At 46.5% G+C, this 23,024-nt stretch overlaps 1 protein-coding gene across 9 annotated transcripts in view; it reads left to right on the top strand.

Annotated features, from left to right (window-relative positions):
• Positions 1–23,024, top strand: part of DAB2IP (DAB2 interacting protein) — a 974,997-nt gene that overhangs the window by 422,138 nt on the left and 529,835 nt on the right. The window contains exon 1 of one of the 9 annotated variants that reach the window (XM_068249032.1): positions 12,854–12,964. The exons of the other annotated variants lie outside the window; for them this stretch is intronic. The gene's annotated coding sequence lies outside the window, so the exon portion shown is untranslated. Of the gene's footprint in view, positions 1–12,853; positions 12,965–23,024 lie in introns of those variants that run through there. 9 annotated transcript variants of the gene reach the window in all.

Here is a 23,024-nt window from a genome sequence, read left to right as displayed (position 1 = left end):
CTCTTATGACCAACATATATAAATTAAAAAAAAAAGTTTTTCAATATACCCTTACATCAGCAGCTCCTCCCATCTTATCTCTGTGATGCTGTGAATATACAGAACAGGAAAGCGGAGCCAGAAGGGGGCAGGCTTGGTCTTGAAAAGACATCAGAGAAGACAGTCTCAGCTATAATGATTCCTGAGTAAAGCCAGACTGAATACTCAGTGGGGGATTTTATCAGGGCTGATAACAGGCAGGCTGAGCAGTGAAGGATGAAACAGAGAGCAGGGTAGGTGTTTTCTCTAATGTTCCCAACTGATATATATGGTGAAATACATCAGGGCTTCGTCTCTGGTTCACTTTAAGTGGACTATTCGTTTTTTCGAGGTGGCGCAGCCTATTTGTATTGTATATGATACAGTTATTAGCGAATAAATGGGAGGAGCATGAAATGTAAAAATAGTTTTGGTTTTTAAGGGGAAATAACCTGTGCTGGGGGAGTGGTTACTGCGCATGGTTGGCGGTCAGTGTGTTATGCCGCACGCCTATATACCACAACCAATCCTCCACACTGTCAATACTGCTGTAGGTGGTACATTGCAGTAAAAGCGGCACCACTATGAATGTAGCCTAACTTCACTGGGGCTTGTTCCAGCCACTAGCAGCCTAAGAGTCCCTCACTTTAGTGCTGCTGCCCTCCAGCTGTGATCGCGGCTATGGTGCATACGCAGGCCCATGCGTGCGCCTCTTTCAGTTGAGCTTACCCCTTGTGTAGTTCACAGACTGAAACTGCGCAGGCTGAGCGAGAGAGGCATGCGGAGGGGCCCGAGCATGCACAGTACCTGCAACCACAGCCGTTATCGGGAATCTTTTGGGGGGGACAGCGCCACCCTGGAGAGCAGGGGAACTGCAGCGAGGGACCAGATAGACTGCTAGGGGCTGGAAGAAGCCATGGGTAAGTAAATGCCATCTCCCATTCCTATCGGATATCCTTTTATAGAGCGCTGTCTGCTCTGCTCAGTAATCGACCAATCAAATTCTGAGCTGATGTCACAAATTGCAGTTTGTAGAAAGAAGACTCTATTAGGATTGAGCCACCCCGAGGGAACAATTGGCAGTTTTTCATTGCTGACCGCCAGTCATCCCATCGCCCGGAGCAATCTGGATGCTAAACTCATTCCAGTAATTACTGACACATCTACGTTATACAGGATATATGGGTAATTATAGGTAACCGGTGCCTAAACTGCATCTATCTAGCCACAAGACCTGTATAATTTATAGCTGACAGTATTAAATTAATGATCCGGCAATGTTGGGAGCAATAAGGTCATCTATAGAGAGACCTGGAGACATCAGAGCATCCAGGGCCGGGTTCTTGACTTTTAGGCAAACTTATGAGGATGCCCCCCCAAATCAGCAATTATCCCAAATCACCCGATAATTTGCACCACGTACAATAGCTGCGGTGCGACCTAAAAAAATCTACCCTCAATATTACCAGGTAGGTAGCCAGGTATAGGTGCCCCCTTAATAGGAAGCCAGATATACAGGGGTTGGACAAAATAATGAAAACACCTTGAAAATTAACATAATATATTCTAATATGGTGTAGGTCCACGTTTTGAGGCAATTACAGCCTCAATTCTCCGAGGTATTGATTTATACAAATTGTGAATTGTTTCCAAAGGAATTTTAGCCCATTCTTCAGTTAAAACACCCTCCAGTTCTTTTAGAGATGATGACGGCGGAAATCGACTTCTTACCTGAATCTCTAAGGACCATAAATGCTCAATAATGTTGAGGTCTGAGGATTGTGGTGGCCAGATGAGAAGCTCAACTTCATTAGAATGTTCCTTGTGCCATTCTTTAATAATTCTAGCTGTATGGATCGGGGCATTATTTTCTTGAAAGCTGGCATTCCCCTCCGGAAACAGTTCTTGAACCATAGGATGAACTTGGTCGCCCAAATTGCCTCATAGTCTCGGCTGTTAATTCTTCCATGAAGGGAAATCATTGGCCCGGTGGATTTCCAAGAAATAGCACCCCAGATCACAGAACCCCCGCCATGTTTTACGGTTGGGAGAAGGCAGTCTGGATGAAATCTTTCGGCTTTCTCCAAATGTACACTCGGCTGGAGGTCGGAAATATGGTGCACGATGATTCGTCAGAGAAAATCAAATTTTTCCACTGCTTGAGGGACCAATTCTGGTGGTTTCTACACCAATCTAAACGCTTTGAAACATTTGTCTTTGAGAGCAGAGGTTTTCTAATTGCAGTTCTTCCATGGAATCCAGATTTGTGCAGCTCCCAACGAATAGTTTTTGTGGAAACTGGGTTTTGTAGGTGTTCATTCAGCTCTGCAGTGATTTTAAGAGCCGTGGTCTTCAAAGCTTTTCTAACAATTCGATTTAGAGTCCGACTGTCTCTCTAAAGCTGGCCACTAACGGTCCAATTTCTAGTGAAAAATCGTTCGAGCGATCAGAAATTCTGATCGGACGAAAAATTGTTCACTACACCATCAACTAACCGATCTTTGCTTCCTATCTATCACGACCACCAAGAAAATCCAAATTTTCGTTCGACGAAAATTCATTCGGGCGACATTTTTTTTTCACTCGTTCATAATCGATTGTGTCCACCAATGGAGATTATTTACAACCAATCTGATCAGAATTTCTGATCGCTCGAACGATTTTTCGCTACAAATTGGACCATTAGTGGCCAGCTTAAGACAAATTCGACTTTTGGCCACAACTGTGCTTTGTGGAGGACGTTTTTCCTTCTCTTTCAAAGGCAGTCATTACTTTTGAGACAGTACCTCTTGAAATGCCAAACATTGGGGCAGATTCTGTTACAGTAGCGCCTGCCATACGAGCACCAACAATATGGCCTCTTTGAAAGTCTGAGAGATCTGCCATATTTATAAATTATAACCAACTTTGGTTTAAATATCAGTAAAAAACAATTATTTTAATTAAACATATCAAATAACAAAAATAATAAACAAAAACAATTAACATATGTCAAGATTTAATTGTTTAAAACATGTTCAAAGATTATGATGCCAAAATGTTAGGTGTTTCCATTATTTTGTCCAAACCCTGTAGATGCCCCCAGTATAGGCAGCCAGGTATAGTTGTCCCCAGTATAGGCAGCCAGTATAGTTGCCCCCAGTATAGGCAGCCAGGTATAGTTGTCCCCAGTATAGGCAGCCAGTATAGTTGCCCCCAGTATAGGCAGCCAGGTATAGTTGTCCCCAGTATAGGCAGCCAGTATAGTTTCCCCCCAGTATAGGCAGCCAGTATAGTTGCCCCCCAGTATAGGCATCCAGTATAGTTTCCCCACAGTATAGGCAGCCAGTATAGTTGCCCCCCAGTATAGGCAGCCAGTATAGTTGCCCCCCAGTATAGGCAGCCAGTATAGTTTCCCCACAGTTTAGGCAGCCAATATAGTTTCCCCCCAGTATAGGCAGCCAATATAGTTGCCCCCCAGTATAGGCATCCAGTATAGTTTCCCCACAGTATAGGCAGCCAGTATAGTTTCCCCACAGTATAGGCAGCCAATATAGTTTCCCCCCAGTATAGGCAGCCAGTATAGTTGCCCCCCAGTATAGGCAGCCAGTATAGTTTCCCCACAGTATAGGCATCCAATATAGTTTCCCCCAGTATAGGCAGCCAGTATAGTTGCCCCCCAGTATAGGCAGCCAGTATAGTTGCCCCCCAGTAGAGGCAGCCAGTATAGTTTCCCCACAGTATAGGCATCCAATATAGTTTCCCCCCAGTATAGGCAGCCAGTATAGTTTCCCCACAGTATAGGCAGCCAATATAGTTTCCCCCCAGTATAGGCAGCCAGTATAGTTGCCCCCCAGTATAGGCATCCAGTATAGTTTCCCCACAGTATAGGCAGCCAGTATAGTTTCCCCACAGTATAGGCAGCCAATATAGTTTCCCCCCAGTATAGGCAGCCAGTATAGTTGCCCCCCAGTATAGGCAGCCAGTATAGTTGCCCCCCAGTATAGGCAACCAGTATAGTTTCCCCCCCCCAGTATAGGCATCCAGTATAGTTGCCCCACAGTATAGGCAGCCAGTACAGTTTCCCCAAGTATAGGCAGCCAGTATAGTTCCCCCCCCCCCCAGTATAGGCAGCCAGTATAGTTCCCCCCCCCAGTATAGGCATCCAGTATAGGCAGCCAGTATATTTTCCCCCCAGTATAGGCAGCCAGTATAGTTTCCCCCCCAGTATAGGCAGCCAGTATAGTTGCCCCCCAGTATAGGCAGCCAGTATAGTTGCCCCCCAGTATAGGCAGCCAGTATAGTTGCTCCCCAGTATAGGCAGCCAGTATAGTTTCCCCCCAGTATAGGCAGCCAGTATAGTTGCCCCCCAGTATAGGCAGCCAGTACAGTTTCCCCCCAGTATAGGCAGCCAGTATAGTTGCCCCCCAGTATAGGCAGCCAGTATAGTTTCCCCCAGAATAGGCAGCCAGTATAGTTTCCCCCCAGTATAGGCAGCCAGTATAGTTTTCCCACGATATAGGCAGCCAGTATAGTTGTTCCCCAGTATAGGCAGCCAGTATAGTTTCCCCCCAGTATAGGCAGCCAGTATAGTTTCCCCCCCCCCAGTATAGGCAGCCAGTATAGTTGCCCCCCAGTATAGGCAGCCAGTATATTTTCCCCCCAGTATAGGCAGCCAGTATAGTTCCCCCCCAGTATAGGCAGCCAGTATAGTTGCCCCCCCAGTATAGGAAGCCAGTATAGTTGCTCCCCAGTATAGGCAGCCAGTATAGTTGACCCCCAGTATAGTTGCCCCCCAGTATAGGCAGCCAGTATAGTTGCCCCCCAGTATAGGCAGCCAGTATAGTTTCCCCCCAGTATAGGCAGCCAGTATAGTTTACCCCCCAGTATAGGCATCCAGTATAGGCAGCCAGTAAAGTTTCCCCACAGTATAGGCAGCCAGTATAGTTGCCCCCCAGTATAGGCAGCCAGTATAGTTTACCCCCCAGTATAGGCAGCCATGATAGTTTCCCCCCAGTATAGGCATCCAGTATAGTTGCCCCCCCAGTATAGGCAGCCAGTATAGTTTCCCCCCAGTATAGGCAGCCAGTATAGTTGACCCCCAGTATAGGCACCCAGTATAGTTGCCCCCCAGTATAGGCAGCCAGTATAGTTGCTCCCCAGTATAGGCAGCCAGTATAGTTTCCCCACAGTATAGGCAGCCAGTACAGTTTCCCCCCAGTATAGGCAGCCAGTATAGTTTCCCCCCAGTATAGGCAGCCAGTATAGTTTCCCCACGGTATAGGCAGCCAGTATAGTTGCCCCCCAGTATAGGCAGCCAGTACAGTTGCCCCCCAGTATAGGGAGCCAGTATAGTTTCCCCCCAGTATAGGCAGCCAGTATAGTTTCCCCCCAGTATAGGCATCCAGTATAGTTGCCCCCCCCCCCCAGTATAGGCATCCAGTATAGTTTCCCCCCAGTATAGGCAGCCAGTATAGTTGACCTCCAGTATAGTTGCCCCCCAGTATAGGCAGCCAGTATAGTTGCCACCCAGTATAGGCAGCCAGTATAGTTTCCCCACAGTATAGGCAGCCAGTACAGTTTCCCCCAGTATAGGCAGCCAGTATAGTTGCCCCCCAGTATAGGCAGCCAGTATAGTTGACCCCCAGTATAGTTGCCCCCCAGTATAGGCAGCCAGTATAGTTGCCCCCCAGTATAGGCAGCCAGTATAGTTTCCCCCCAGTATAGGCATCCAGTATAGTTGCCCCCCCCCCCCAGTATAGGCAGCCAGTATAGTTTCCCCCCAGTATAGGCAGCCAGTATAGTTGACCCCCGGTATAGGCAGCCAGTATAGTTGCCCCCCAGTATAGGCAACCAGTATAGTTTCCCCCCAGTATAGGCATCCAGTATAGTTGCCCCCCAGTATAGGCAGCCAGTATAGTTGCCCCCCAGTATTGGCAGCCAGTATAGTTTCCCCCCAGTATAGGCATCCAGTATAGTTGCCCCCCAGTATAGGCAGCCAGTATAGTTTCCCCCCAGTATAGGCATCCAGTATAGTTTCCCCCCAGTATAGGCAGCCAGTATAGTTGCCCCCCAGTATAGGCAGCCAGTATAGTTGCCCCCAGTATAGGCAGCCAGTATAGTTTCCCCCCAGTATAGGCAGCCAGTATAGTTTCCCCCCAGTATAGGCATCTAGTATAGTTGCCCCCCAGTATAGGCAGCCAGTATAGTTGCCCCCCAGTATAGGCAGCCAGTATATTTGCCCCCCAGTATAGGCAGCCAGTATAGTTTCCCCCCAGTATAGGCAGCCAGTATAGTTGCCCCCCAGTATAGGCAGCCAGTATAGTTGCCCCCCAGTATAGGCAGCCAGTTCAGTTTCCCCCAGTATAGGCAGCCAGTATAGTTTTCCCCCAGTATAGGCATCCAGTATAGTTGCCCCCCAGTATAGGCAGCCAGTATAGTTCCCCCCCCCCCCAGTATAGGCTGCCAGTATAGTTGCCCCCCAGTATAGGCAGCCAGTATAGTTCCCCCCAGTATAGGCAGCCAGTATAGTTTCCCCCCAGTATAGGCATCCAGTATAGTTGCCCCCCAGTATAGGCAGCCAGTATAGTTGCCCCCCAGTATAGGCAGCCAGTATAGTTTCCCCACAGTATAGGCAGCCAGTACAGTTTCCCCCAGTATAGGCAGCCAGTATAGTTGCCCCCCAGTATTGGCAGCCAGTATAGTTTCCCCCCAGTATAGGCATCCAGTATAGTTTCCCCCCAGTATAGGCAGCCAGTATAGTTGCCCCCCAGTATAGGCAGCCAGTATAGTTGCCCCCCAGTATAGGCAGCCAGTATAGTTTCCCCCCAGTATAGGCATCCAGTATAGTTTCCCCCCAGTATAGGCAGCCAGTATAGTTGCCCCCCAGTATAGGCAGCCAGTATAGTTGCCCCCCAGTATAGGCAGCCAGTATAGTTTCCCCCCAGTATAGGCATCCAGTATAGTTTCCCCACAGTATAGGCAGCCAGTATAGTTGCCCCCCAGTATAGGCAGCCAGTATAGTTGCCCCCCAGTATAGGCAGCCAGTATAGTTGCCCCCAGTATAGGCAGCCAGTATAGTTTCCCCCCAGTATACGCATCCAGTATAGTTTCCCCCCAGTATAGGCATCTAGTATAGTTGCCCCCCAGTATAGGCAGCCAGTATAGTTGCCCCCCAGTATAGGCAGCCAGTATATTTGCCCCCCAGTATAGGCAGCCAGTATAGTTTCCCCCCAGTATAGGCAGCCAGTATAGTTGCCCCCCAGTATAGGCAGCCAGTATAGTTGCCCCCCAGTATAGGCAGCCAGTATAGTTGCCCCCCAGTATAGGCAGCCAGTTCAGTTTCCCCCAGTATAGGCAGCCAGTATAGTTTTCCCCCAGTATAGGCAGCCAGTATAGTTGCCCCCCAGTATAGGCAGCCAGTATAGTTCCCCCCCCCCCAGTATAGGCTGCCAGTATAGTTGCCCCCCAGTATAGGCAGCCAGTATAGTTGCCCCCCAGTATAGGCAGCCAGTATAGTTTCCCCCCAGTATAGGCATCCAGTATAGTTGCCCCCCAGTATAGGCAGCCAGTATAGTTGCCCCCCAGTATAGGCATCCAGTATGGTTGCCCCCCAGTATAGGCAGCCAGTATAGTTTCCCCCCAGTATAGGCAGCCAGTATAGTTTCCCCCCAGTATAGGCATCCAGTATAGTTGCCCCCCAGTATAGGCAGCCAGTATAGTTGCCCCCCCAGTATAGGCAGCCAGTATAGTTTCCCCCCAGTATAGGCAGCCAGTATAGTTGCCCCCCCAGTATAGGCAGCCAGTATAGTTTCCCCCCAGTATAGGCATCCAGTATAGTTGCCCCCCAGTATAGGCATCCAGTATAGTTGCCCCCAGTATAGGCAGCCAGTATAGTTGCCCCCAGTATAGGCAGCCAGTATAGTTTCCCCCCAGTATAGGCAGCCAGTACAGTTGCCCCCAGTATAGGCAGCCAGTATAGTTTCCCCCCAGTATAGGCATCTAGTATAGTTGCCCCCCAGTATAGGCAGCCAGTATAGTTGACCCCCAGTATAGTTGCCCCCGAGTATAGGCAGCCAGTATAGTTGCCCCCCAGTATAGGCAGCCAGTATAGTTTCCCCCCAGTATAGGCATCCAGTATAGTTGCCCCCCCCCCCCAGTATAGGCAGCCAGTATAGTTTCCCCCCAGTATAGGCAGCCAGTATAGTTGACCCCCGGTATAGGCAGCCAGTATAGTTGCCCCCCAGTATAGGCAGCCAGTATAGTTTCCCCACAGTATAGGCAGCCAGTATAGTTGCCCCCCAGTATAGGCAGCCAGTATAGTTGCCCCCCAGTATTGGCAGCCAGTATAGTTTCCCCCCAGTATAGGCATCCAGTATAGTTGCCCCCCAGTATAGGCAGCCAGTATAGTTTCCCCCCAGTATAGGCATCCAGTATAGTTTCCCCCCAGTATAGGCAGCCAGTATAGTTGCCCCCCAGTATAGGCAGCCAGTATAGTTGCCCCCAGTATAGGCAGCCAGTATAGTTTCCCCCCAGTATAGGCAGCCAGTATAGTTTCCCCCCAGTATAGGCATCTAGTATAGTTGCCCCCCAGTATAGGCAGCCAGTATAGTTGCCCCCCAGTATAGGCAGCCAGTATATTTGCCCCCCAGTATAGGCAGCCAGTATAGTTTCCCCCCAGTATAGGCAGCCAGTATAGTTGCCCCCCAGTATAGGCAGCCAGTATAGTTGCCCCCCAGTATAGGCAGCCAGTTCAGTTTCCCCCAGTATAGGCAGCCAGTATAGTTTTCCCCCAGTATAGGCAGCCAGTATAGTTTTCCCCCAGTATAGGCAGCCAGTATAGTTGCCCCCCAGTATAGGCAGCCAGTATAGTTGCCCCCCAGTATAGGCAGCCAGTTCAGTTTCCCCCAGTATAGGCAGCCAGTATAGTTTTCCCCCAGTATAGGCAGCCAGTATAGTTGCCCCCCAGTATAGGCAGCCAGTATAGTTTCCCCCCCCAGTATAGGCAGCCAGTATAGTTGCCCCCCAGTATAGGCAGCCAGTATAGTTTCCCCCCAGGATAGGCAACCAGTATGGTTGCCCCCCAGTATAGGCAGCCAGTAGAGTTTCCCCCAAGTATAGGCAGCCAGTATAGTTGCCCCCCAGTATAGGCAGCCAGTATAGTTTCCCCCCAGTATAGGCATCCAGTATAGTTGCCCCCCAGTATAGGCAGCCAGTATAGTTGCCCCCCAGTATAGGCATCCAGTATGGTTGCCCCCCAGTATAGGCAGCCAGTATAGTTTCCCCCCAGTATAGGCAGCCAGTATAGTTTCCCCCCAGTATAGGCATCCAGTATAGTTGCCCCCCAGTATAGGCAGCCAGTATAGTTGCCCCCCAGTATAGGCATCCAGTATAGTTGCCCCCCAGTATAGGCATCCAGTATAGTTGCCCCCAGTATAGGCAGCCAGTATAGTTGCCCCCAGTATAGGCAGCCAGTATAGTTTCCCCCCAGTATAGGCAGCCAGTACAGTTGCCCCCCAGTATTGGCAGCCACTATAGTTTCCCCCCCAGTATAGGCAGCCACTATAGTTTCCCCCCCAGTATAGGCAGCCAGGATAGTTTCCCCCCAAGTATAGGCATCCAGTATAGTTTCCCCCCAGTATAGGCATCCAGTATAGTTGCCCCCCAGTATAGGCAGCCAGTATAGTTTCCCCCCAGTATATACATCCAGTATAGTTGCTCCCCAGTATAGGCAGCCAGTATAGTTGCCCCCAGTATAGGCAGCCAGTATAGTTTCCCCCCAGTATAGGCAGCCAGTATAGTTTCCCCCCAGTATAGGCATCTAGTATAGTTGCCCCCCAGTATAGGCAGCCAGTATATTTGCCCCCCAGTATAGGCAGCCAGTATAGTTTCCCCCCAGTATAGGCAGCCAGTATAGTTGCCCCCCAGTATAGGCAGCCAGTATAGTTGCCCCCCAGTATAGGCAGCCAGTACAGTTTCTCCCAGTATAGGCAGCCAGTATAGTTTTCCCCCAGGATAGGCATCCAGTATGGTTGCCCCCCAGTATAGGCAGCCAGTATAGTTTCCCCCCAGTATAGGCAGCCAGTATAGTTTCCCCCCAATATAGGCAGCCAGTATAGTTTCCCCCCAGTATAGGCATCCAGTATAGTTGCCCCCCAGTATAGGCAGCCAGTATAGTTGCCCCCCAGTATAGGCATCCAGTATGCTTGCCCCCCAGTATAGGCAGCCAGTATAGTTTCCCCCCAGTATAGGCAGCCAGTATAGTTTCCCCCCAGTATAGGCATCCAGTATAGTTGCCCCCCAGTATAGGCAGCCAGTATAGTTGCCCCCAGTATAGGCAGCCAGTATAGTTTCCCCCCAGTATAGGCAGCCAGTATAGTTTCCCCCCAGTATAGGCATCTAGTATAGTTGCCCCCCAGCCAGTATAGTTGCCCCCCAGTATAGGCAGCCAGTATATTTGCCCCCCCAGTATAGGCAGCCAGTATAGTTGCCCCCCAGTATAGGCAGCCAGTATAGTTCCCCCCAGTATAGGCAGCCAGTATAGTTTCCCCCCAGTATAGGCATCTAGTATAGTTGCCCCCCAGTATAGGCAGCCAGTATAGTTGCCCCCCAGTATAGGCAGCCAGTATATTTGCCCCCCAGTATAGGCAGCCAGTATAGTTGCCCCCCAGTATAGGCAGCCAGTATAGTTGCCCCCAGTATAGGCAGCCAGTATAGTTTCCCCCCAGTATAGGCATCTAGTATAGTTGCCCCCCAGTATAGGGAGCCAGTATAGTTTCCCCCCAGTATAGGCATCCAGTATAGTTTCCCCCCAGTATAGGCAGCCAGTATAGTTTCCCCCAAGTATAGGCAGCCAGTATAGTTGCCCCCCAGTATAGGCAGCCAGTATATTTGCCCCCCAGTATAGGCAGCCAGTATAGTTTCCCCCCAGTATAGGCAGCCAGTATAGTTTCCCCCCAGTATAGGCATCCAGTATAGTTGCCCCCCAGTATAGGCAGCCAGTATAGTTGCCCCCCAGTATAGGCAGCCAGTATAGTTGCCCCCCAGTATAGGCAGCCAGTATAGTTGCCTGGAAGAATGAGTGCATCAAGATGTTTATTTTATTGTTTAATAAAGTGAGAAAATATGTAACCCTTCCTCAGATTTGTATGACCTATTTTTCCCCTTTGCCCCGTGAGTGCCGCTCAGGACACACAGTGGGACTCTGTGTTACAGGAACAGGAAGGGAGAGGCGCCCCTCTTACTAATGTCCCCTAGCATGGACTCCACCATCTGTTCCCATAAAAGCAGCTGTGGATGAGGCCTGGTTGTGTAGATATGTTGCTCGCACCACAAGGTGCATCTGACACACGACCATCCAATTACCTCTGTGTAGTCCTGTGAGCTCTGTACTCTGGACGCTCGTATTGTATTGCTGGCTCTATTTCCGTCTCTCTGGTTTTCCTGATTTTTTTTTTCTGCGGTTGTCTCTCTGGAGATGTTGGAGATAATTGGAGAGTAGCGAAGTGACAACGTCTGCATGCAGGTGTTACTGGCACCTGTACGCTTAGCAGCTTGTTAATTGGAGGTGTTCTGTTTACTGGCTGACCCCCGGGGTCACAGCGCTCTTCTAGTCAGGCGTGATGCCTGACACAAAGTCAAACTTCACGTCAGAGCTGGGAGTCTGAGGAGCCGGGAGCCGGTCCTTTCTGCCTCTCTCCAGCAATGGCAAAATGGCTACTGCAGGCAACTACCCCTTAAAGAGACTCCGTAACAAAAATTGCATCCTGTTTTTTATCATCCTACAAGTTCCAAAAGCTATTCTAATGTGTTCTGGCTAACTGCAGCACTTTATACTATCACTGTCTCTGTAATAAATCAATGTATCTTTCCCCTGTCAGACTTGTCAGCCTGTGTCTGGAAGGCTGCCAAGTTATTCAGTGTTGTGGTTCTGCTATGAACTCACCCTTCCAGGCCCCTCTCTGCACACTGCCTGTGTGATATTTAGATTAGTGCAGCTTCTCTCTTCTCTCTTATCTTTTACAAGCTGGATAAATCCTCCTCTGAGCTGGCTGGGCTTTCACATACAGAGGAATTACATACAGACAGAGCTGTCTGCACTCTGCAGGAAGAAACAGCCTGACACTTCAGTGGAAGATAGCTGCAGGGGGAAACAAACACACAAATGATCTCTTGAGACTCAAAAGGAATGCTGTATACAGCCTGCTTGTGTATGGATGTATTTTCTATGTGTGGACATACTGTACATCAACCTACTTCCTGTTTTGGTGGCCATTTTGTTTGTTTACAAACAAACTTTTTAAAACTGTTTTTAACCACTTTTAATGCCGCGAGGAGCGGCGAAATTGTGACAGAGGGTAATAGGAGATGTCCCCTAACGCACTGGTATGTTTACTTTTGAGCGATTTTAACAATACAGATTCTCTTTAAGTGCCTTTCCTCCAGTCCTTTCATTTAAAGGACCACTGTCATGAAAATCTTTAAATTTTAAATATATGTAAATTCATACAAATAAGAAGTTTTTTTCTTCCCGAGTAAAATGAGCCATAAACTACTTGTCTCCTATGTTGCTGTTACTTACAGTAGGTAGTAGAAATCTGACAGAAGTGACTGGTTTTGGGCTAGTCCATCTCTCCATAGGGGATTCTCAGCAGGCCCTTTATCCTATACAATAAAATGCAAGTGTCCCTGCGTCATCAACTGAATGGGTGTGTGTCCCTGGCATTTTTGTACTGAGCATGTGCGCAGCCAGGGCAGTTAAGACACTGGGCCGGATCTGACAGTTTGCTGTGTGTAGTTCACAGAGGTTCTCATTGCATTGTGGGAAATAACAGTTTTTTTCAACTGCCAAGCAAGCAGCTCCCTGTGTGCATATACTTCAGACCGTGGTGGGGAACGAGCAAGCGGAACGCTTATGTGTGTGCATTGCGGGGGGTAGCGGCTGTGACCTAGCGCCCGTTTTTAACAGGTGGGCCTTTTTACTAGTTCTTTATAAAAACACTCCGTGAAAAACATTTACACAAAGATGCTGGCCAGCCTCGCTGCTCACTGTACATTTGTTTTGGCAGTTGGACAGAGCAACTGCCTATCACTACTAAGTGCTTTTGAAAATAAAGAAAACCTTGAGAACCCCCCTTAAGGAGATGAGCTAGTCCAAAATCTGTCAGATTTCTACTGTAAGTGACAGCAACATAGGAGAAAAGTAATTTATGACTAATTTTACTCTGGGAGAAACATACTTTTTATATGTAGATGTTTATATATATATATTTTAATTTTTATGTTTTTTGCGATAGTGGTCCTTTAACCATTTCTGCCGCCCGGACGTGAAGCTCACGTCCGGGCGGCTGCTCTGCTGCGGTGCCGCGCTTTGGCGCGCTCCCGCACGCGCCCCCGTGGTGTCCCCTGATAGCCCTGGAATCAGTGAACGGGAACATGGTTCCCCATCACCGATCTGTGTCCCCAGCAAAAAAAACGAAGCGCTCTTACAAGAGGCTTCAGTCTTTCTGCGCATCAAAATTTCCGCATCCCCCTTGTGCTTCCGCTTAGCGAGAAGCACAACGAGGAAAAAAAAACTGAAGGTGGCCATCTTGTGGCCAAATAGTAAAACTACATCTACATATTTTTTACATTACAATTTACACATATAACCACATTTAAAATTAACTGTTTATTTCCCACACCAAAATGTTAATCAAATAAAATTTTTAATGGAAAAAAAAAATTACAATAAAAAAAATAAATAAAAAAAAAAGACAAATAGTTACCTATGGGTCTGAACTTTTTAAATATGCACGTGAAGGGGGTATACTATGAACATTTTTTAAAATTATAAGCTTGTAAATAGTGATGGAAGCAAAACGGAAACAATGCACCTTTATTTCCAAATAAAATATTGGCGCCATACATTGTAATAGGGATAAAATTTAAATGGTATAATAACCGAGACAAACGGGCAAATAAAATACATAGGTTTTAATTATGGTAGCATGGATTATTTTAAAGCTATAATGGATGAAAACTGAGAAATAATGCATTTTTTCCATCCTTTTCTTATTAATCCTGTTAAAATGCATTTATAAAAAAATAATTCTTACCAAAATGTACCACCCAAAGAAAGCTTAATTAGTGGCGGAAAAACAAGATATAAATCAATAAATTGCCATAAGTAGTGATAAAGTTATTAGCGAATGAATGGGAGGTGAAAATTGCTCTGATGCATAAGGTGAAAAATCCCTGCGGGCTGAAATGGTTAAACAAGGATTGAACTTCATCCCAATCAGTATCTGATACCCCTTTCCAATGAAAAATGTTTACCTTTTCTCGATTAGATCATCGGGGAATCTGCTTAGCTGATGGCCTCAATTCTGGTAGGGTTATCAAACAAATTACCTCATGTGGTAATGACATTTAGCAATTCTGGTAGATTTTAATCATGTTTTACCTCATGAGGTAAATTATGAGGTAATTCATGAGGTAATTAACCGAAAATAGCTATTCCCATGGAAATTAGGGGGCATGTTAGCACATCATTTGCCGATCAGTTTTAAAAGAGGCGTACACACTCACTACAGAAGCCAACGATGGGTCTGCCAGACCCTCCCACTGGGCGGACTTTCAGGCGTCAGTAGCGTGTGTGTACGCACTGTCGGCGGACTGATAAGGCTGTTCCTGAACGATCAGCTCAGCGGATCATTCAGGAACAGCTTTATCAGTCCGCCGACAGTGCGTACACACACGCTACTGTCGCCTGAAAGTCCGCCCAGCGGGAGGGTCTGAGGGACCCGTCGTTGGCTTCGGAAGTGCGTGGATGCACCTTAAGACCTGCCTGTTCCTGGAGGTAAAGTCAATTTCTATGCATTTTGCAGTTTTTAGTGGAGTTCCTATTGCTGTTTAGTGTCGTTCCCATTCAGGCTGTGTAATAGAAAAGAATAGTAGAAATAAAACACCAAATATTTACTGGATTTTTTTTTTTATAAGGGAAGTCTATAAATATATTTTTCATAGGTTGCTATATAATCAAATACACCCCCCCCCCCCCCCCCAAAAAAAAAAAAAAAAAAAAAAAAAAAAAAAAAAACATCTTCCAAAGACTATCCTAACTTATGGAAGACAATTAAAGACTACTATTATTTATTTACTGCATGCTTACAGCTGAAATACCTCATGTTTTACCTCACTTTATGCATTTACCTCATGTCTTACCTCATGTGCGGAAATGGAGAAATCTTTCAGAATTGCTAAAACAAAAGGAGGAAAATACCTTATGAGGTATTATAACTACAAAAAATATTTACCTCACATAGCTACCAGAATGGGGGCCATTATGGGGAAACCCCTCCCACAGTGTGACGTCAGGACCTAAGGGTTCTGCATGGCTGATATTGTTGTGAAACTCCTCCCACTGTGTGACGTCAGGACCAATGTCTTGGCAATTTCCTTTCTGTGAGCCGTGTTGCATTGAGCAGGGCTGACATCAGCAATGTCTGGGCCCCCATACTGGGAAAACCTTCTGGGCCCCCTCACTCCCCCCCCCCATATTTGAGGGGAGCCCCCTACATTTAACGTGATCGCCAGTGATTAGCAAAGCACTGTGACACATGTAATCCTACGAGCAGCGCCTGCAATTTACATGTTTGCATGCCATGTTTGTGGCATTGTTCGCCGGGCCCCAGATTCACTCGGGCCCGTACTCCATTCCCACCTGTGATGCCCTGAAGGCGGCCCTGGCATTGTGGGAAATAACAGCTGTTTCCAACTGCCAAGCAATCAGTATCTCCCTCTGTGCACATGTATATCTTTAAAAAAAACAACCTTTGCCTATCGCATTGGTAGTGGCTGCAGTTATCAATAATGGCAGTTGGTGCTGCCTGTTTTGTTTTGTTTTTTTCATGTCAGCCAGTAGTAAAGATGATGACCTGCAGGCTGATTATGGATCAAACAATATGAACAATTTACATGGCGAATTTCAATCATTTCTTGATTTCTCTTATATTTTTTAACTTCTCACTTTGTAATGTTTTGAATTATGTTTTCCCTCTTTTTTTGTTAAAGTTCCTTCTTAAAGGACCACTATTGCAAAAATAATATAACATTTTAAATACATCCATTTAAAATGTATTTTCCTCCCGGAGTAACACATAGTATAAATTACATTTTTTTTCTATGTTGCTGTCACTCACAATGTCAAAAGTTGAGAAATCTGACAGATTTTGGACTAGTCAATCTGCTCCTGGAAGATTCTCAGTGTCTCCTTTTATTCTTTACAAAAGCACTCCCTGGAAAGGATCTATACAAAGATGTGAGCTGGCCTCCCTACTCGTTTGCTCACTTTGCAGTTGGACTGAGCAACTGCAGTTCAGTAAATTATTTTGTAAAGAAAGAAATAGCTGAGCACACCCCAAGGGGAGATGGACTAGTCCAAAACCTGTCAGATCTGTCAGGTTTTCACTAGCTTTTACAGTTCAGAACATTATCTTAAAGGACCTCTCCAGTGAAAAAAGTAAGCAGTTAAAATCTGACTGAACTGAAGGTTTGGACTAGTCTATCTACTAATGGGGAGGGGGGGGGGGGGACTTCTCAGTGTTTTCTTTGTTTTCAAAAGCATTCCCTGAATGGCAGTTGCCAAGTCTATCTGCCGTTCAGGAAAAGCTTAAGAAAACCCAGAGAATCCCCCCTGAGGAGAGGGAGTCTAGGGGGGATTCTCTGTCATGTTACAGGGCCAGAGTTAGGACACCTACAAATACCGGGGTACTTTTGCGCAGTGTAGGTGACCATGCAAGAGAATGTATTCTTTTGTACTAAGACCCCGACTTTGACCTTAGCTGTAGGGATAGCAGCGGTGCCTGGATGATTGATTCCTGTGAATGCATTTGTGTGAACATTTGCATGCGAGGGTGCGAAGGGTTAACTGACTTTGCCATTTTGCTGACCACATCCCCTTTTTGCACCTCCCTAATAACTTATTTAAATATCCTAGCTTGAGGTGATGTGCCTGGATTTATGTGCTTTTTTCCACTGGCCAGGGGGAGATGCTGGACACTGTAGTTCTTCAGCAGCTGGTGCTGTTGTTTCATTTATACCAGCAGGTGGAAAGTCGCACAGCGTTGGCGTTTGCTGTTTGCCATTATCGCGCGGAGTGCCCCTTTAACCTCTGTCAGTTCTTGAACCAGGAAGGCATTATCGCAGTGTCGGGTCCCCCGTGGCGCAGTGACGGCTGCTAACACTTCCAGACTGCGACGCCGACGCCTCGGAATTCAGTTTTCTTTTATTTCACAGCAATCACCCTCTCTGGGGTTCCTTAACCCCCGACGTTCCAGAACTTCACCTGTACCCGGCTAAGGTGTCAAGCCGTTCCCATAGCCATCGAAATCTCGCCCTCAACGGTGGGAGAATGACGCGTGGCCTAAAATTATAGCATTACCTCGGGCCCTGCGGTTGCCTTGGCAACTGGCCTCCATCTTTTCATGGATAAAGTGGCTGCCATGGTAACAGGACTAATACCCATCCAGCGTCTCGTTCGCATTATCACCTTTTTAACATCTTTTGGTTAACTTTCTTTGCGGGCGCCGGGGGAGGCATCTGTACAGCTGAAAGTCTCTCGGCAGGGGGGCCCTTTTTATACCGGCTTCGGTATTGTGAGCGCGTCCGCCCGCCCCGCGCAGCGCCAGAACGACTGCAGCACAAGACGAGGCTTCGCTGCTTCCAAGTTTTATAACCTCACTTTAGTTATAGATTTTTATTTGATTTTAAATTAATTATTCTTAAAAAGTTTTTTAAGGAAATAAAAAAAGTTTTGGCAAAAAAAAAAAGAAAGAAAGAAAGAAACTACCTCATGCTTCTTCAGTTCAGAAATTCCCAAAGATGAACAACTGCCCTCTCTCAGCCTCCTCCTTTAAAGAGAACCTGTACTGAAAATAAAAAGTCAAAATAACCATACACAGGTCATACTTACCTCCCACGTAGTCTGCTCATCAATCTCTTTCTCCTCTCCTGCGTCCCATTTGTCCACTGCGATCAATGCATTTCTCTGTCCTCCATTTTGAAAATGGCTATTACCCTATAACAGCTTCCTGGTCAGCACACGGTATAAACTGTAATATCACCCACTTGAGCCATAGGGAAACATGGACATTACCTTGCACATTTAATTGTAACTGACAGCTGTTGATGTATAGCTGACAGCAACTGGTATATTTCAGTTCTGACAAAATTTTGTCAGAGCTGGAAGGGATCACTGTAAGAAAAAAATGGTGAGCTTCTGAGAGGAACTGACAGTGAGGTTAGTATGTAATATTCATTTGCAGCTACATCATGTGTTTATTTTAAATTATTTTACTCAGTTCAGGTTCCCTTTAAAAAACAGGTAATTGGTTAGAGTGAGGCCGGTTACACACTGTATATTGGTATTAGCGATGCAGTATGTCACGCCCGCTTCACCGCCAAAACCAGGCTTTCAGGGAACAGTGTTAGGCCTAGTGCACACCAGAGCGGTTCGGTCGCGTTTTCAGATCCGCTTACGGCTGCGGATACGCTAGGGTAATGTATTTTAATGGGGTGGTGGACACCAGAGCGGGAGGCGTTTTGCTGAAACGCATACTCCCGGGGTGAGGCATTTTTTGGATTGCGGCAGCGTTTCTGCCTCCAATGTAAAGTATAGGAAAAACACAAACCGCCCTGAAAAACGGCAGTTCAGAGCGGTTTTCCAGGCGTTTTTGTTACAGAAGCTGTTCAGTAACAGCTTCTGTAACAATATAAGAAATCTACTATACTGAAAACCGCAGCAGCAATCCGCAAAATGCTAGCTGAAACGCTACAGAAAAATAAGAAAAAGCGTTTCAAAATCTGCTAGCATTTTGCGGATCTGCTAGCGGTTTTTGGTGTGCACCAGGCCTTTGTGAACGGTGCTCCCTGACTGGCCACCAGCCAAGCAGGAAGTGACATGCGCTTGCGCTCACTTCCTGCTTCGGGTATGTGGAAGTGTATTATGCAATATGCTTCTGCGCATGTGCACCGCAACATCGTTAAATGATCCTGCGTCACAATAGACTAACATGAGTTCCGGCCCGACGCAGGTTGCCGTGGGTCCCAGACGGTAAGGTAGTTCTGCGCTAGCGTTAAATGGGCCACTTCTGGTGCAGTGTCCAGCAACATGCGTTTGCGTTCTGCAGTGTGGGTTTTGCAGAACTTGCTACATATTTTTACAAAACGATATAAAATGCACATAATGGGCTTGATTCACTAAAGCGTGATAAAGGCTTAGCACGCACAAACGAGTGCGCAATGCATTATGCGTGCAAATAGTTTCCACTGCTCATGTGTTAAGTTTTATCGCGCGAACGGCGTTACGCTTTACGCACTAGGTGCGGAATGCCATTGAAAGCTATGGCGCTTCACGCAATCAAAAGATAGAGTTTGACAATGAAATCAGCAATGGTGCTTACATTAACATGTGTGTTAATGTAATACGGTGCGCGCAAAGTTTAACGCAAATCGCGATATGTAATATATAGAGTAATAATTTTTTATCTACATACCGTTCGCGTGATCTGCAGTGACTTCACGTGATAACGATACTTAGCACGTGATAACGATACTTAGCACGTGATAACGATACTTAGCACGTGATAATGATACTTAGCACGTGATAACGATGCTTAGCACGTGATAACGATACTTAGCACGTGATAACGATACTTAGCACGTGATAACGATACTTAGCACATGACAATGATACTTAGCACGTGATAATGATGCTTAGCACGTGATAATGATACTTAGCACGTCATAACGATGCTTAGCACGTGATAACGATACTTAGCACGTGATAACGATACTTAGCACGTGATAACGATACTTAGCACATGATAATGATGCTTAGCACGTGATAATGATACTTAGCACGTGATAAAGATACTTAGCACGTGATAATGATACTGAGCGCGAGATAATGATACTTAGCACATGATAATGATACTTAGCACGTGATAATGATACTTAGCACGTGATGATGATACTTAGCACGTGATAATGATACTTAGCACGTGATGATGATACTTAGCACTAGATAATGATACTTAGGACGTGATAATGATACTTAGCATGTGATAACGATGCTTAGCACGAGATAATGATACTTAGCACATGATAATGATACTTAGCACGTGATGATGATGCTTAGCACATGATAACGATACTTATAATGTGATAATGATACTTAGCACGTGATGATGATACTTAGCACGTCATAATGATACTTAGCACGTGATAATGATACTTAGCACGTGATAATGATACTTAGCATGTGATGATGATACTTAGCACGTGATAATGATACTTAGCATGTGATAATGATACTTAGCATGTGATAATGATACTTAGCACGTGATAATGATGCTTAGCACGAGATAACGATGCTTAGCACGTGATAACGATACTTAGCACGTGATAACAATAACTTAGCACGTGATAACAATAACTTAGCACATGATAACGATACTTTGCGCGTGAAGCGTAACGCCGTTTGCGCGAAGTCATACCTTAGCACGCATGATATCACGTGCAAAGCGGCTTATCACTGTTGTGCTAAGTGTTAGCACGCTTTAGTGAGTCAAGCCCAATGTACAGTATGTCAATGGTGACATAGATGTATAGCGTTTTTATTGCTTTTTATGCATTTTTTGTTTTGTACGAAAACCAAGTTTGATGATGTATTTCCGCTTCCTGTTGACTTCCTAGTGAAGAGCCAAAGAGGACAGCAAAAATGTGTTTTTATGCTGGGCACATTCCCAAAAAATGTGCATAAAACGCATATCAGAAACACATAGAAAATGCATAAAACCACCCTTGTGGTTCATATGTGCTAGACGCAAACACACTGAAAACACACTTCATTGTGACAAATGCACAAACGAATATGCAGCAAAACGCAACCTTTCATGCGCTGTATAGTGTGTTCCCAGCCTCAGGCATGAGCTAGGGGTGACATTAGGGTTATACAAAGGCAAGGTTCAGTAGGCTCAGACATAGGTTAGGACTAGGCACCGTGATATCGTGGATAGCACCAGAAGTGGATTACGATATAATGGGGCTGTAGGCACGGTAGTAGATTTGGGCCCCCCAAGGTGAAGTGGAGAGAGGTCAGAGAGGGTGGCTGGTGGGCCCTTTGACACCCACCAAGCTCCAGGCACCTACCTAGGTTGCCTGCTGCATGATCCTGCTCTGGATAACGCTCTTGCCTTGCAGTGCTGGCTCCCACATCCGGATCTAGACCTGGGCACTATCTGCATGGAGCTTGTTTGCATCCCCGTATTTTCATGGCTTTTCTCCTACATTCTAGAATTGTACAGAAAAGTTCATTGGCTTCTGCTTAAAGGACAACTGTGGTGAGAGGGATATGGAGGCTGTCGTATTTATTTCCTTTTAAACAATACCAGTTTCCTGGCAGCACTGCTGATCTATTCGGCTGCAGTAGTGTCTGAATCACAGACAATAGACCAATGGGAATCGTTCCTCCCCAAGGAAGATTCTCATTGGTTCACTGAGTGTGCCTGCTGCTCCTGCTGGGCCTCATGGATCAGTATACTAGCATTCTTTCCATGCAGAGGACCTCAACGGCTCCAGCAAATGATCCGAATGGACGGCGGCAGACATCGAGCGGGTAACGACAGAATGGATGCAGATGAAAAACGAATTCCCAATGTAGAAAACTGAACCATTTAAAGGGATACTTAAGCCAATGGTAAAAAAATCAGTTTTACTCACCTGGGGCTTCTACCAGCCCCCTGCAGCCATCCTGTGCCCTCGCAGCCACTCACTAATCCTCTGGTCCCCCGCTGCCAGCTAGTTTCGTTTCGCCGGTAGGTTTGGCCACGGTAACCTTATTGGCGTTCCCGTCCACAATAGCGTTCTGCGCTATTGCGGACAGGAACGCAAAGAAGGAGACACGTGGCCAGGCCTGCGCAGGAACAGTAAGCCTGTCAGCAAAAAACGAGACTAGCTGGCAGCGGGGGATCAGAGGATCCACAAGTGACGGCGAGGGTACGGCTGGTAGAAGCCCCAGGTGAGTAAAGCTGATTTTTTACCATTGGCTTAAGTATCCCTTTAACCTCCCTGGCGGTAAGCCCGAAACAGTGTCGGGCTAGCCGCTGGAGAGGATCGCATGGCCCTCTGAGGATTTTTTAAAATAAAAATTGTTTTAAATGCTTAAGCTAGCACTTCGCTAGCTAAATATTCCCCCCCAAGTGCCTCCGCTCCCCCCCCAATCCCACCTGATCGCCGCCGTTATATGTACCCCCCCCCCCCAGGATGCAGCATCTGAAACTGCGTACCGCCAGGGAGGTTAAAGAACCACTATCTCGAAAAATTATAAAAATGTAAAATACATAAAACACAAAGTACATTTCTCCCAAAGAAAAATGAGCTATAAATTACTTTTCTCCTATACGTAATAGAAATCTAACAGGTTTTGGACTAGTCCATCTCCTCATGGGGGATTCTCAGGGTTTTCTTTATTTTCAAAAGCATTTAGTGAACAGCAATTGCTCAGCAGGGATGCTCGGGTAGTGCTTTTCATTACCCATCCGAATCCGGGTACCCAGATATCCGGATCCGATTCGGATATCCGGATCTGACCTTGCGGATATCCGGATCGGATCCGGATATCCGACCAAATTACCCGTGGGTACCCGACCTATTCGGGTATCCGGATAGAAAAAACAGAAGTGCCCTTTAAATAGCTTTTAAAGGGGTTTTTAGGGTAAATGATTCATGTAGCATCATGTTTTTTTAAAGGGAAACACTAATTAATTATTTGGTGGACCTAAAATGAAAAAAAAAAAAAAAAGCTGTCAATTAACATCAGGACTAGGTTCCAGACAGCGGTCGTGCAGCCCACATTGTGTCCACTCGCACAACTGGGACATGACAGTTTTCAGCCCAGACACCTCCAAAAAAATGACAGCGCAATTGTGTTTTTGGTTGAATATAGGTGGCGGTCTCAGCAGCAGTGGCCTGTGGCACCGTGGCGG

This window comes from Hyperolius riggenbachi, chromosome 8 (genome assembly GCF_040937935.1).
Source record: "Hyperolius riggenbachi isolate aHypRig1 chromosome 8, aHypRig1.pri, whole genome shotgun sequence".
Taxonomy (NCBI): Eukaryota; Metazoa; Chordata; class Amphibia; order Anura; family Hyperoliidae; genus Hyperolius; species Hyperolius riggenbachi.
The sequence above is the reverse complement of the archived record's forward strand: the minus strand, read 5'-3'. Positions and strand labels throughout refer to the sequence as shown.